Raw genomic sequence first — 15,202 nt, forward strand, 5'->3', positions numbered from 1 at the left:
ATGCCATGTATCTCTGGCTGGAAATTGGAGCAAAAATAAAGCTAACTATGTCATAGAACTAGTGTATTCCACAAGCTTAAAAAATGTTTGCTGATAAGTTGTACAATGAAGAATTTCTCCTAATATTTCTGAACAAATAAGAAAAAGAAAATGTAAATTTAATAGGAAAGATAATGAAAGAGTGGGTGTATACCTGAATTTTAGCTCTGTTGAACAATGTGAATCACTTTTTAATTCATTCAACAAATGGTTACCCAGCACATAGGACATGCAAGATGTGATGGTTACCCAAAAGTCAGTCCCAACCCATTCTCCCTTGCCTCTCTCTAATTACAGAGGTGGAAGTGGACACTTATTTTCCCAGCCTCCTTTATAGCTGGATAGCCAAAGAAACCATTATGGTCAATGAATTTCAAGGGGAACTATTGGATAGATGATTTGAGAAAGATGTGTCTTTTCTAGTAAAAACAAAACAAAACAAAACACACACACAAAAACAAAAGAAGCAAGTCAAAAGCTCTGTCAGTAGTGTCCTATGCTTTCTGCCTTTGAAAATGGTTGTGATATTTGGAGCTTTTACATTCATCTTGTGACGATGAATGAAGACAAAGGGAATCACAGAGATACCAATCTAAGCCCTTATATTAAACTGCTAAATCAATGCCAACAAGCACCTCATTCTGTACTTCTATGTTAGACAAATAAACCCCTCTTGCTTAAGATCTATTAGTGTGTTATTCTGTTTCTTATAGCTGAAAATATTCCCAAACTAGTAAAGGAGAGTAAAAAGTCTGGATACTAATACAATTTGATAAATAATGCTAGCTATGAAATACCTTTAAAATGCCTAATTTGAATTTGAAATTGTTTGAAAATAGCACTTATGTATCTTTTTAAAATATGCATATTAAGTTATACTACCTAACATTTGACAATGTTATCACTCTCTTCTGTTGAACCTCATCCTGTGGGTAATTGTGTCAAAAATGAAGAAATTATGATTTCAATAGACTATGTTTGTCAACTCTGATTTCATAGATAGGCCTATTAAAATTAAAAATAAAAGGAGCAGAATACTGTAAAAATTAAAATTAGTAAAAATTCCAAATTTATTCACTTAAAAGTTTCAAAGTAATTGCATTCCAAAATAAGAGCTCTATCTACACTTTTCAAAAAAATTAAGTAAGATTTTTGATTTATAGACATTGCAAAAGACTGAGGTGGTAATGACATTACAAAATTTTGTTCCTATTTTTAAAATATCAAACCATTTTACAGGACATTTTTTTAAGCTGTCTGGAAAGTATAATGAGAACTGTATGCTTTTCTCTCTTACACTTGCCAAGTATCATCAGGGCCTACGTAGTGTTTCAAATTGTTTTTATAAATGAATAGTGCAACCAATCACCAGTTCCTAGAATTGCTGAATAAATGAAGCAAATATTCAATAAGAAACCATCAGTGTAATAAATAATATTAGATAGATTTCTAATAGATTTAAAAGAGGGAAAAGGGGACATATGTAATACTTTTAACAATGAAGAATTATTTAAAAAAAATGAAAATATATTTTTTTAAAGGAATCGTTTATTAAAACAATTCCTAAGACAGTTCATTAACAGGAACTGTTCAGGATTAGTGGAAATTACGATGAAGAGTAAAGTTATCAGCATCTTCTTATCTTTTATCCACAGCCACTATGTAGTCAGGAAACACAAGGCTAAGAAAGTATTGAGCTGTGTCTGTAGTTGGAGGATACACAGATGACTGAGACATGGAAGTCCCTTCCCTCCAAGAAGCTTTCATTGTAGAGAGGTAGCCAGCCACATACACAAAAAGCCTCTAAGCCATGTCCGAGGAGTTTTGTTAAGGTTGACCCTATTAGAATCTAAGAGAGACATCAGGATAAATGGCTTTATTTGTTAGTTTATTAAGGAGTTGCATTTAAATCCCATACCAGTGGAATGGTCGGTATTAGTGATGCCCATAATGAGATAAATGTCCTCAAATTTAGCCTAGATGATGACTGCAAGAATTAATGAATTTTATAATAACAAAAGAACTGACAGAATGTAGTCAAGCATGTTTGTTTTTTACTTTAATCAAGTCTTGCTGTTGTTTTAAAGAGTTAAAATCAAAATTTCCTAATCTGAAACTTATTTGTTTCTTGATAGTATTTTAAGAAACAAAAACAAAGATACCTATTAGAATTCCATATCTTATCTCTTGGCAGTATTGTGTTTTCAGTTATACAAATATTTAAGTCAGGTGTATTCGGGTTGACCAATTCTTACAAAAATTCCTGTCAGAATTAAAAATGTTATTATGGGTAATTATCACTAAAAAGAAAATTAATAATATCTTACATTAAGATAATTAGAAGTAGAAATAAAAAACTATGAAGCTGAAAACATATCTACATAAAACCTTGTATGAGTGTACAGAATATTAATAGCAGCTTTATTCATATCAGAAAAAAAATAATTCAGATGTCTGTTATAAGGTGACTGGATAAACAAGCTGTGATATTGTGGTGGGTTGAAGACTGGGTCCCCAAAAGATATGTCCTCTTGGAACCTGTACATGTGACCTTATATAGAAAAAAAGATCTTTGAAGCTATAATTAAGGATTTTGAGGTGAGATCATTCCCAATTAGAGTGGGCACATATAAGAGAGAGCAGAGAAGAAAGACACGGAAACAGAGGAAAAGGCCATGTGAAGACAGTGGCAGGGGATGGAGTCAGATGGTCACGAGCCAGAGAACACCCGGAGCCACCAGAGCTGGAAGAAGCAAGGAAGGATCTGTCTGCTACAGTCTTCAGAGGGAGCATGGCCCTGACGACACCTGGATTTGGGGCTTGTGGCCTCCAAAGCTGTGAGAATAAATTTCTGTTGTTTTAAGCTACAAAATTTGTGGTAATTTCTCATGACAGTCGTAGGACATTAATAACACGTATATTCATACAAGCTGTGGTATACTCATACCACAGAACACTATTCAGCAATTTAAAAAAAAAGAATGAACTATGCATGCCCTCAACAATTTGGACAAATCTCACAAACTAGTTGAGTGAAAGAAGCCATGCACTCAGTCATACAGACGTGGTATAATTTTACTTATATGAAGTTCAAGAACAGGCAAAAATAATCAATGGGAATAGAAATCGGAAGAGTGACTAACCTCTGGGGGTGGGGGGTGGGGATTGACTACAAAGGCGTTTGAAGGCACTTTCTGTGGGAATGGTAATGTTCTTCACCTTGATTAGAATGGTTATTACATAGGTGAATACATTTGTAAAAAACTAATCAAAATATACACCTAAGAACTGCTTTATTTTATTCAATGTAAATTAGATCTCTAAAAAATACTGAAAACAAAACTACAAACAGCAGTGAGGACTAGAATTATACACTAAGGCAGTGGTTGGCAAACTACAGCCTATGGGCAAAATGTGACCTGCTGCCAATAAAAATGTAATGGAACAAAGCCGGGTCCAATCATTTACATATTATATTGCCTATGGCTGCTTTCAACCTACAAAGCCAGAGTTGAGTAATTTTGACAGAGAATGTATGGTCTGAAAAGCTGAACATATTTACTATCTAGCCCTTTACAGAAAAAGTTTGCCAACACCTGCACTAAATTTACAGTCTATAACTATGTATATAGCTATGGAGGTCCATTCTTGTCTAACATTTTATAATTCTCATTATATACAACAGTATGAATTGGCAGTGTTTGTTAAGACACTTAAAATGTCATTTACCTAGGCACTTAAGTGAGATTTTGAGATTTTTGAGCTAAATCTTATGATTTTTAGTACATTTTTAGTTAATTTTCTTTAATTTACTGTTTTTTTTAGCACAATTAACAGTTCACTACTGCAATGTACAAAGTCAGGTCTTTTATTAATATACTAAGGCCAGGTACACGAAATGCATGCACTCGAGGGTGGGGGGGGGGGTCCTCAGCCCAGCCTGCGCCCTCTCACAGTCCAGGAGCCCCACAATTGATCACCCTGCAGAGGGAGGCCCTGACCACCCACCGCAGTCCACTGGTCAGTGGCCAGGGACTCCCCCTCTTTGGGGCTATCGTGGAGCCCCCGATTGATAGCCCCGCCGGCCGGTAGCCTGGGCCACCTTCTGTGGGGTGATCATAGGGCGATGGCATTGCCCCCAACTAATTGTATTCACCTGCCTTGGGTGGCCTGGAGACAGTGGGTGTCATAGCATGGTCATCTGGATGGTCGTTCTGCTGTTCGGCCGTTTGGTCAATATGCATATTACACTTTTATTATTATTATAGATACATTAACTTACATTCCTTCTGTGTAGTATGCTAGGAACTGAAGGAGTTCAGAACATACTACCCAAAATATGCCACTCTGGCATATTAACTGTTTTGAGTTAAGGGCATTTGAAAATACAGAATATTCAAGAGAAACACTCTGACTTTACTTATTTTTCTTAAAAGCAGAAAATGAAATTTCTATATGACAGATGTCCTCCCTATACCAGAAGGAAAATAGCATTCTTATTATTAAGGACAAGAAGTTAGGACCAAGAGAATTCTATAACAACAGACTTTGCTAAAATAATTCTTATCTTCTTTTAGCCTCCCCACATTGTTTAATCACTTTTCTATAGTTGCCTCTCTCTATTCAACCTAATAAAAAAGCAAGTAGGTTCTGCCATTTCTCTGGTTCTTCATTCCTTATAAAGGCTCCCGTGTCATTAAATAAATTGGTATGCTTTTCTCCTGTTGGATCTATCTTATGTCAATTTAGTTCTCAAGGCCCAGCCAAAAGGACCTTAAGAGAGTAAACGTAAAATTTTCCCTCCCCTGGAATCTAATGAACAAAATCAATTGACCAACAAAATAACACCTGAACTTAACAGTTGATTACAGAGAAATGAAGGAGAGAATTGGCAACAGAAGGGGGTGGGGCTGAGAGAACTTATCCAGTAGGAATCCCAAGGGGCCATGAGATGGAGCTTAAGGAGGGTCTAGACCAGTGGTTGGCAAACCGAGGCTCGCGAGCCACATGCGGTTCTTCGGCCCCTTAAGTGTGGCTCTTCCACAAAATACCATGTGCGGGCGTGCACGTACAGTGCGATTGAAACTTCGTGGCCCATGCGCAGAAGTCGGTTTTCGGCCTGGGCAAGTCTATTTTGAAGAAGTGGCGTTAGAAGAAGTGGGGGGTACGTTTGCTGAGGTCGACCCCTCAGATTGAGGACGTTTTTAGCAAAGGCCAGCTTAGCAGTACCCTAATTAAGTTAATAACAATGTACCTACCTATATAGTTTAAGTTTAAAAAATTTGGCTCTCAAAAGAAATTTCAATCATTGTAGTGTTGATATTTGGCTCTGTTGACTAATGAGTTTGCTGACCACTGGTCTAGACAATTTTGTTGGATATTTGCAGGCATAGTTTTCAAAGGGGTCTAATCTGATGGTCTATGGACTCTCAAGTATGAGTCTCTAAGCTTAGAAAATCAATATTATCAGCCAGATAGGGCTTTTCAATGCCCTTAGAATGAAAAACAAAATCCTTAAAATAGTCTCCAAAGCCCAGAATGATGTGTCACTGCCTACCTCTCAGCCTTTCTTCTTCCTTTGCTTCTACAACTTCTTTTAACAGAAGGGACATGATTCATGTTGATCTTCAGAAGATTAGTTTGGCAGCAGTTGGGGAGAGCCTGAAATTGAGAAGAACAGTCAGGGACTACTGGGATAACTTAAATATAAGAAATCATTTAATGAATGCCTGAATTAGGACAGTGTCAGTGGGAATGAAAAAAAAAATGAATTGCAGGATAAATAAAACATTTATTATTCACTCAATGAAATACTATATTGCAACAAAAATGAACAAAGAATGTTACATACAACAACATGGATAAATGCCACAAACATGCAAAAGAAGGTATAAACAGTATAATTTATTTCGTGTGAAGTTCAAACAGTAAAAATACTGCTTTTTAGAATACAGTACTTATAGATGTGGTTTAATACAGAAAAGCAAGGAAACAATTATCATGAGTAAAGATGGTGGTTACCTACAGGGGGAAGAGAGAGGCATACAGGTGCTGCTGATACAATTTTCTGTGTGTATTTTATATCACAATTTAAAACAGTTTTTTAAAAGATGGCAAGTAAGAGAGAAGACTTGGAGGCTGATAGCCCTAGGTTTAAATATTAGTTTTGTTACTTAGTGGTGTACCCTTGAACAATTTTTATTGGGGGGAGCTAACAGGACTGCTATTAAGATGAAAGTTATCTTCTGTTTGATTATTTCTCCCCATAAAAGTCACCCCTGCAGACTGGTCAGCTAGTTAAACCTCCCTCAAATTACTGAGTTGATTAATTGCATGTAATTTCCTGTATCCTACTAATGGCTATGAGTCCCTCAGTTCCTTTACAGGTCAGGTGGCTGGGGTTTCCAGCAGGCAGAGGATATTAAGCTGTCTGCCCTCCTAGCCCCATGGTTCACAATCTCGTGGAGAGGCCGTATTAAAACACAGCTTCCTGTGTCTCCTAGAGTTTCTGTAGTGAGCCCTGAGAATTTGCATTTCTATCAAGTTCTAACAGGTTCCCAGGTGATACCATTGCTATTTGTCCAGGGACAACATTTCAAGAGCAACTATTCTGGCCCAAAGCAGACAGGCTGGCAAACTGGGACCCCTTCTCTGAAAGGATGCAGAAGATAGATTTTTTGCTCTCAGGCTTTTCAATTGCATGGGAGAGACATGCTTTTCTCACACACTTGGAAGGGGAGTGACTTCTTCTATCTGTACAGCCCTTATTTTCCCGATGAGAGCTGGCTTTTCCAAGCTATCGACCTCATAATGTTCTATATCCTATAATGGCCTCAGAAATACAGAATATGTCCAAGGGCCTCTGATAGTTGCTTTTAGTTGCTGAGTTGCTCAGTAAGGAATTAGGGGGAGGGAAGGAAAGTAGGAAGAGGTAAATGACATGTGTTCAAGACCCTTTCTTCCCAGAATGTCCTTGAGATTAATTAAAGGAGATTCTTTTTAAAAGCATAGTGCCTGGGATATGAAGAGCACAACAATTTTAGCTGTTATTGTTATGACTTCAAATTTTTTTGAGGTGGATGTTTGCAAAGATGGCTGCATCATAACAGGGTATGTGGGATGAGCAGGTTTACCAGGAAGGTGATTAGCTTAGTTAGAAACATTTTAATACCTGTATTTTCATATTTATTGATTTTTAACAACTTGGCTCTATGGTTAAAATTGAGGAACTTTATAAAACAGAGCCAACAAGTTATATGAGAGGCAGCAGAAAGTTTCTGGAACTTCCTTTGGGAAATGGAGCTGTGACCCAGTTTGAGACCTAACTAGCTAGAGGGTATCCTAAATGCTAGCAGCTGGCCGGCTCAGGAACACTGGTTGGGAAGAGCAGGCAGTAAGCACATGTTAAGCTTGTGGTGTGCTTTGGCAGAAAGTCTCAGACAAACCTCTCTCATTCTTTAAACACCTGGTTCTAAAGTTTCCAAACAAAGTTCAGTCTGAACCTTGACTTTGCCTCCGGGGTAAGAAGGGGGGGAGGTAAAATTTTTGCAATGTCTTATTAAATATGAGGGTTTTGCTTTCAGTAAAACACACAAAAACATTATTTTCAGGTAAGAGTTTATTTTTGGCAATTTTTATACTTTGTATCTCAGCTACCCATTCCAATATTATTTCTATGCTTTATATACTTTCAAATTGCCCCAAGACATTTACATAGGTTCCATGAATAATATAGACTTCACTTAAAGTAAAAAACAGCAAACAAAAAAACTATATGAATATAACTGAAATTTATTTAAAAGTATATAAGATAACAGTATGGATGGACCTGGAGACTACTATGCTAAGTAAAATAAGCCTATCTGAGAAAGGCAAATATCACATTATCTCACTTATTTGTGGAATCTAATGAACAAAATGAATTGACCAACAAAATAAGACCTGAAGCATGGAGGCATGGAACAGACCGACATACCTTGATGTGGGGATGGGGGGACAAGAAGAGATAAACCAAAGAACTTACATACTTATATGCATAGCCCATGGGCGCGGGCAATGGGGTGGTGAAGACCTGGGGAGAGGGGGTTAGGGATTGGGAGGAGGAGGGTAAAGGGGGAGAAAATGGGAGACATCTCTAATACAATCAAAATATAAAAAAGTATAAGATATACATTTACTTATAAAACTTTAGCAACCATTTTGTGGTTTTTAAGGTCAAATTATGAACCTATAACTTTAGAAAATCCACATAGTCAATAATCTTAAAAGTGAAAATGTAATTATTAAACTTGCTCTTTATGATTCAGTTAAGTTCAATTCAACATTAATTTTTCATGTGACTAGTAGGTACAGGGAACACAGAGGTGAATAAATGATAAGGTCCTTTTGACCAAGTATTTGATTGTTTCCTTATCTCTCTCCCCCTCTAGACTATCACTGTCTAGTCTAGTCCCTAGAGGAGGAGTTGATTGACTGCCAGGAAGTCTGAACCTGGAGTTTCACTGAGGAAGTGAACTTCAATTGGCTTTTGAAGATACTAAGAATTTGGGTGAAGCAGAAGAGAAGGGCAGGACATTCTAAATGGAAATTACAAGACAAGGGCAAAAGGACTGACATAGGACTTAACTGTTGAGACTGACAAGCACCTCTGGGTCTATAGCTCCTGTGTTCACTTCAGGGGGAAGGGAGAGAGGAATTAGAGTAAAAAGTTAGGTGGAGCCAGATGATGAAAGGCTCTATTTCTGTTCTATGGAGTTTTCATTTTACCTATAGGTGGCTGGGAGCCATGGAAGCTTTTTAAGCAGCAGAATTACAAGATCAGCTTTGTGTTTTGGCAATGACATTAGGGTTACAGTACAGAGAGTGAACTACTTCCACAAAAAGTCATGTTAGGATTCTGTCACATCAGTCCTCAGGAGATGGAACTCTGTTGTTTAAAAAGTGTATGATTTAACAGTAGCCTTAAATTGTTATATTACACAAAATGGAACAATTGCTGAAAATGAATTAAAATTAAAGGCCCAAAAGCCTAAAGTTCAAAATAAAAGTGCAAAATCAAGTATATCAAAGGATTTCAGAAACACACACACACACACACACACACACACACACACACACACAAAATTAGGTATGAAGGTAAGGAGTATAGGTAGGGCCCAGCCAGCGTGGCTCAGTGATTGAACGTTGACCTATGAATCAGGAGGTCATGGTTCAATTCGGTTTAATTCCTGTTGGGCTCAATATCCAGGTCCCCAGATCCCCAGTGCAGGGCATGCAAGAGGCAGCCGATCAATGATTCTCTCTCATTATTATTTTTTTATTTTTTTAAAATATATTTTATTGATTTTTTACAGAGAGGAAGGGGGAGGGATAGAGAGTTAGAAACATCAATGAGAGAGAAGCATGGATCAGCTGCCTCCTGCACGCCCCCCAGTGGGGATGTGCCCGCAACCAAGGTACATGCCCTTGCCCGGAATCGAACCTGGGACCCTTGAGTCCGCAGGCAGACACTCTATCCATTGAGCCAAACCGGTTCGGCCTCTCTCATTATTGATGTTTCTATCTCTCCCTCTCCCATCCTCTCTGAAATCAATTATATATATTGATTATATATATAATATATAATGTCCTGCCCTTCTCTTCTATATATATATATATATATATATATATATATATATATATGTTAAAAAGGAGTAAAGTATATTTATTTCTCAGCAACTTAACTAATTAACATAAAATAAAAATTTGAACCATCTTTGTGTGAGGGCAGAGGGAATATAATTGCTGGGACATAATGTGGAACAATAATATTGTATTAAAAGAAGTAAAAGAGAGAATTGGAGTTTGTCAATCAATCAATTTAATCCTTAAAAGAAAAAATGTGGGGAATAATATCAATAGCTACATATAAAAGATGTCAATTTACATAGCACACAAAAGTGGTTAGTATAATAATTTCATAGTATTAATAGTTATAGGAAATGCTAACAAAGCACTAGGAAATAGGCTTATGTATTATTATTAAATTCAAAGAAATTTCACTTTGCAGAGTTTCATAATAAAATTCAGCTTGGGAAATTTATTTTAAAACTTTCAAAGTTTCATTTTGTATCACCAAACTTGGATTTAGTTATATGTCCTATAACTAAGGATATATAGAAGCCACACTGAGATTGGTAGAAGGGGTGGAGACGAAAACAGGCTGGTTCCACACCCATGTGTGGAGGTTAAAAAATTGGGAGGGATGCCCTAGCGGTTGTGGCTCAGTTGGCTGGAGTGTTGTCCTGTGCCAACTTCAGAGACATCATGACACCTCTTCCCCTAAACACACCAGCAAAATCTAAGGGGTATTTTGATAACCCAATTTTATTATACTCAACTGGCTCTTTCAAAAGCCATCCTGAAACAAAAACAAAACAAAAAAAAAACACACAAATAAATGAGAAATATAGAGTGAATAAGTTGAAATAAAGAGCATTATCTGGTCAAAAATGAAGCTGAAAAACCACAACAAATTAGTGGGAAAGGGAAGGATTAGTCAATGAAATACCAGGATAACTGGTTAGCCATTTTGGAAAAAAAAATCAACTGAATCTTCATCTTAAACTATAGACCAAAATAAAATCTAAATAGAATAAGAATTAATAGGTTTAAAAATATTACTATTAGAAGAGAAATTAATCATTTGCCTATTTATTTATTTGCTTTTGTATTTATAATTTGCTTCAATTGATACGCTTTGTACAATATGAATGAGAATCAAATAGATAAGAAAATGGGAGTAAAGGAAAATAAGAAGTGAATTAATATTTAACAATCTCTGGCCGAAACCGGTTTGGCTCAGTGGATAGAGCGTCGGCCTGCGGACTGAGAGGTCCCGGGTTCGATTCCGGTCAAGGGCATGTACCTGGGTTGCGGGCACATCCCCGGTGGGGGATGTGCAAGAGGCAGCTGATCGATGTTTCTCTCTCATCGATGTTTCTAACTCTCTCTATCTCTCTCCCTTCCTCTCTGTGAAAAATCAATAAAATATATTAAAAAAAAAAAAAAAAAAAAACAATCTCTGGTTGGGTAAAAACTTTTATTCTTAGTAAAGGAAAATGTATGTTTTACTACACAACAATTAAAAGTTGACATAAGCCTTGGCGGGGGTGCTCAGTGGTTAGAGCATCGGCCTACGCACCAGAGTGTCAAGGGTTCGATTCTTGATCAAGGGCACGTACCTGGGATGCAGGTTCCATCCCTGCCCCTGGTCCTGATGTGTGTGGGAGGCAACCAATCAATGTGTCTCTTTCACGTCAATGTTTTTCTCACTCCCTCTCCCCTGTGCCTTCCACTGTCTCTAAAAAATATATATACACTCACTCCTTGGGTGAGGATTAAAAAGCAATTTGACATAAATGACCAACATAAAATTCTGAAAGTTGAGACCAAATTGGGCACGTTTTTGTAATAAGTATTATAATACAAAAAGCTCATATAGACCCATAAAATTTAAGGTCCTAACAACTGAACAGGCAGGAGAAATGAATTTTTTAAATTAAAAAAGGGATAAATGACTTAGAAACATTTTTTTAAAAGTTAGCCTCACTAATTAAAAAATGTTGATTAATAGATTTAACTTTTTTTGCTTATTAAAAAAAATTTCCCCCACTTTTTTTTGATGTGCATACCCAATTTTGTCAAGGGTACTGTACTATGAAAGGGGCACTCTCTGGCTTGCTAGTGGGTAATATTTGGCAATGCCCATACCTTTTGATTCAGCACATGCATTTTAAAGACACCTTGCTAAGTGGAAATACATGTATTTAGACTCTTAGTTGTTGTTCAAGTATCTATAGTCCTACTCAAGCTCCACTGGATAATGTCAGGCTTATTGTTAAATCCCATGGGACCTGGAAAGCACCTAGAACCAAAGAAATTCTAGCGGATCAGTTGCTCTCCCTTATCTTTCTCTCGTGGCATCTCAGATTCTCTCTGCAAGTCTTTCCCATTCTCCTTTTCCTGCTAACTTGTTTCTCTGGCTTATCCATAGTTTCTGATTTCACACCATGTCAAACGCAGTTGGCAGGGAGTTCACTTCAACATCACTCAGGAATCTAGGCTGATGGAGACTCCATCTCAATAGTGTGCTTCTTCAATCACTGTGACAGTGGGAAGGCAACATGGAGAATTGTGCAATGGCACTTACTCTTAAAAGGTTTGCCCAGAAGTGATACATGCTATTGCTGTTCGCATTTCACATGCTATTGCTGTTCGCAGTCACAACTAACTCCAAAGTGAGAAGGGAAGAGCAATCCTACCAATATCCAGGAAGAGAACTGGAATATTTGTGAACAATTCTTGTGATTTCCTCATCAACATGTTTGTGTGCTCACTTAAACTTCTTGTAAATGTGAATTAAATTGAAAGTTATGTTCCTGCAATTTTTTTCTTTTTCTTTTTTTAAATTAAGACATGTCAGCATGTTTACTACATAAAATTATACAAATGAGCACAAATCCACAAAACACATGCATCACGCTCCATTAAAAGCCAGTTGAAAGTTCAGAGGTATCAGTTTAGCAAATTCTCTGTTGAGGCAAAATAGCAAGTAAAAAGGCTTTCTTTTAATCCTAAAAAATGAAGCAAAAAGAAGATCTTGTGAGACAAATTGGAAAAGAGGAAGAATCTAAAGTTAAACTTGGTCTTAGACCATGTTACACGCTACTCCTTCAACTTGCACAAACTAAAGAATAGGAGAGGTCACAAACTGTTTCTTAGTGGGAAAAACTGCAAGGAAAGCAAAGCAGCTGAGTGGTGAAGAAAACACAACACAGAATATAAAAACCTATAGTTATGAAAATAATCAAGAAATCATGCTACTAATCCAATTCTGAAGTTTAAGAAACTTCAAGTAACCCTGGCTGACATGGCTTGGTTGGAGCTTTGGCCCGCTCACCGAAGGGCCTATGGTTTGATTCTCAATCAAGAGCACATAACTGGGATGCAGGTTCCATCCCTGCCCCTGGTCCTGGTGTGTGTGGGAGGCAACCAATCAATGTGTCTTTTTCACATTAATGTTTCTCTCTCTCCCTCTCCTCCCCCCACCCCTTCCATTTTCTTAAAAAAAAAAAAAAAAATCAATGGTGAAAAGTATCCTTGGTTGAGGATTAATAAAAACAAAAGGAGAAAGAAACAGCAAGTACTAGCAAATGAGTTAGACATATTAATCTGTTGTGTCTTTTTAAATTACACAAATAAAAGCTACTCTCTAATTCTTTAGAGGTTTAAATCTGATAGGGACCTATTTACCTTTGAATTGGTCTCATTTCTTAAAACTTAACAACTGATTCCCATCTGAAAAAATATTTTAAAATTCTTAACAATTAAAGCAAGGGCTTGTCAAGGGCGGGGGGGAAAAATGGACACTTATGTAATACCCTTTGTAATACTTTAAGCGAAAAATAAAAAATAAAAAATAAAAAATAAACTAAAAAACAAAACAAAACAAAAAAAAAACAATTAAAGCAAGCTTCTTAGCTGCACTTTGATGTGGTTATATAAAATCTTCACAGCATTAAGCTCACTAATACCAAGGTTACTGCAATCAAATTTACTTATAAGCATTAATTAAATTTGCTGTCACCATCCCCACATTATTGTAATGACAAAGAGACTGAGTCATTTCATTTCTTCAAGAATAATTACATTTACTGAAAGCTTTTAGTAAAACATTTATGATTTATTTCAACAGAATATTCAGGATCCTATATCTATAAAAATATAAGCAAATAGGATTGCATCTTGGCCAATAAATGATGTTCTCCCCAATGGAGTTATAAGTATTTTTTAAAATACCATTAAGGGAATGCTGGTTAAAGTTTATCTCTGACACATTTTTAAAAGCCTGTTAGCAGCCTTGCCATAAAACTGATTTAAGGTAGTTGTATTTTTCAGTAACATTTAGAACAATCGAGCACTTAGTATGAATACTCATATCAGCACACTATACTAAAACAATTGTGTAACATTTTGTAAACTAGCTGAAATTTCAATAGCTCTGTTCACCAACCATGTAACAGAATTATATGTTCTCCTAAACTGTATGCATGTCTTATATATACAAGTATTATGTTGTTGTTTTTTATATTCTTCACCAACTACAACCAGAGGAGAAGCTGCCTGTATTATCTCTATTGGTGTTTGTAAAATATGAGACAGGGTTCTTAGCTCAAGCTGACCTCCCCATGCAGCTGCATTTATAGTATCATCACAGTACTTTCCAAACTCTTTTGGAGACTACATATCTCCTGTATTAGGGTTTGTTAAAAGTGGCAGAAGTCTTCCACATGGCTTTGCATATATTTAGCAGTTTGACTTCTTAAGGCAGCTACAATAAGAGGGCATTCCTGTTCTTTCAGTTGTTCTTCAATGGCTCTATACACAGTGGCCATCAGATGGAATCTGTTCAATTTCCAACTACCTAGCTGCCAATATTTGAGCAAGTTTTTCACTTTCTACATGTCTAGCTCCAGGTAAGTGCTCAATTTCAGCTTCAGCTATCCTTTCTTTTCACTCCTTTTCCAATGCAATTTTTTTTGTCTGGTCTCTTTTGTGCCCTTTATACCTGAGGAAGACTGAAAGCTGAAAACCTTCCTGGGGCTTGGACATCACACAACATACTTCTGCCTCACTCCATTGGTTGAAGGAAGTCACCAGGCCAATCAGGAAAAGAATCTACCTCTTAATGGGAGAAGTGTCGAGGTCATATTGCAAAGGAACATGGCACAGGATAGGAAGAACTAGAGCCATTTTTGCAAACACTGTATCACACAGAACTCATTTTAAAATGCTTCCTTTATTCAGTGTTCCTCAAAGTAAATTTATATATTGCATATTTGCCATCTAGAACATGTTTCCCAAAGAAATAATGGGAAAACTCTAATATACACCTACATAGCACTCTACAGCTTTTAAAGTTCATCACAAATATCTCATTTGATAATTCATTCAACAAATTTCTCTTTTGTGTTGATTATGTGCCAAGCACACTAGTATACTATGGGGTACCAGTTGATCCTTTCCCTCAAAAAACTTACAGTCTATGTAAGGAAAAATATATATTTAATAGGTAATAACAATCAAGTAATAATAATATGAGATTAATGTTATGGGAAGTCAA

The 15,202-nt window shown here is 36.6% G+C and overlaps 1 pseudogene; it reads right to left on the reverse strand.

Moving 5' to 3' along the window:
• Positions 1–14,031: 14,031 nt before the first annotated feature.
• Positions 14,032–14,691, reverse strand: LOC139019644 (deubiquitinase OTUD6B pseudogene; annotated as a pseudogene).
• Positions 14,692–15,202: the final 511 nt, after the last annotated feature.

The sequence above is a fragment of the Myotis yumanensis genome, unplaced genomic scaffold (genome assembly GCF_028538775.1).
Source record: "Myotis yumanensis isolate MYYU_CA2020_CCGP unplaced genomic scaffold, mMyoYum1.0.hap1 SCAF_11, whole genome shotgun sequence".
Taxonomy (NCBI): Eukaryota; Metazoa; Chordata; class Mammalia; order Chiroptera; family Vespertilionidae; genus Myotis; species Myotis yumanensis.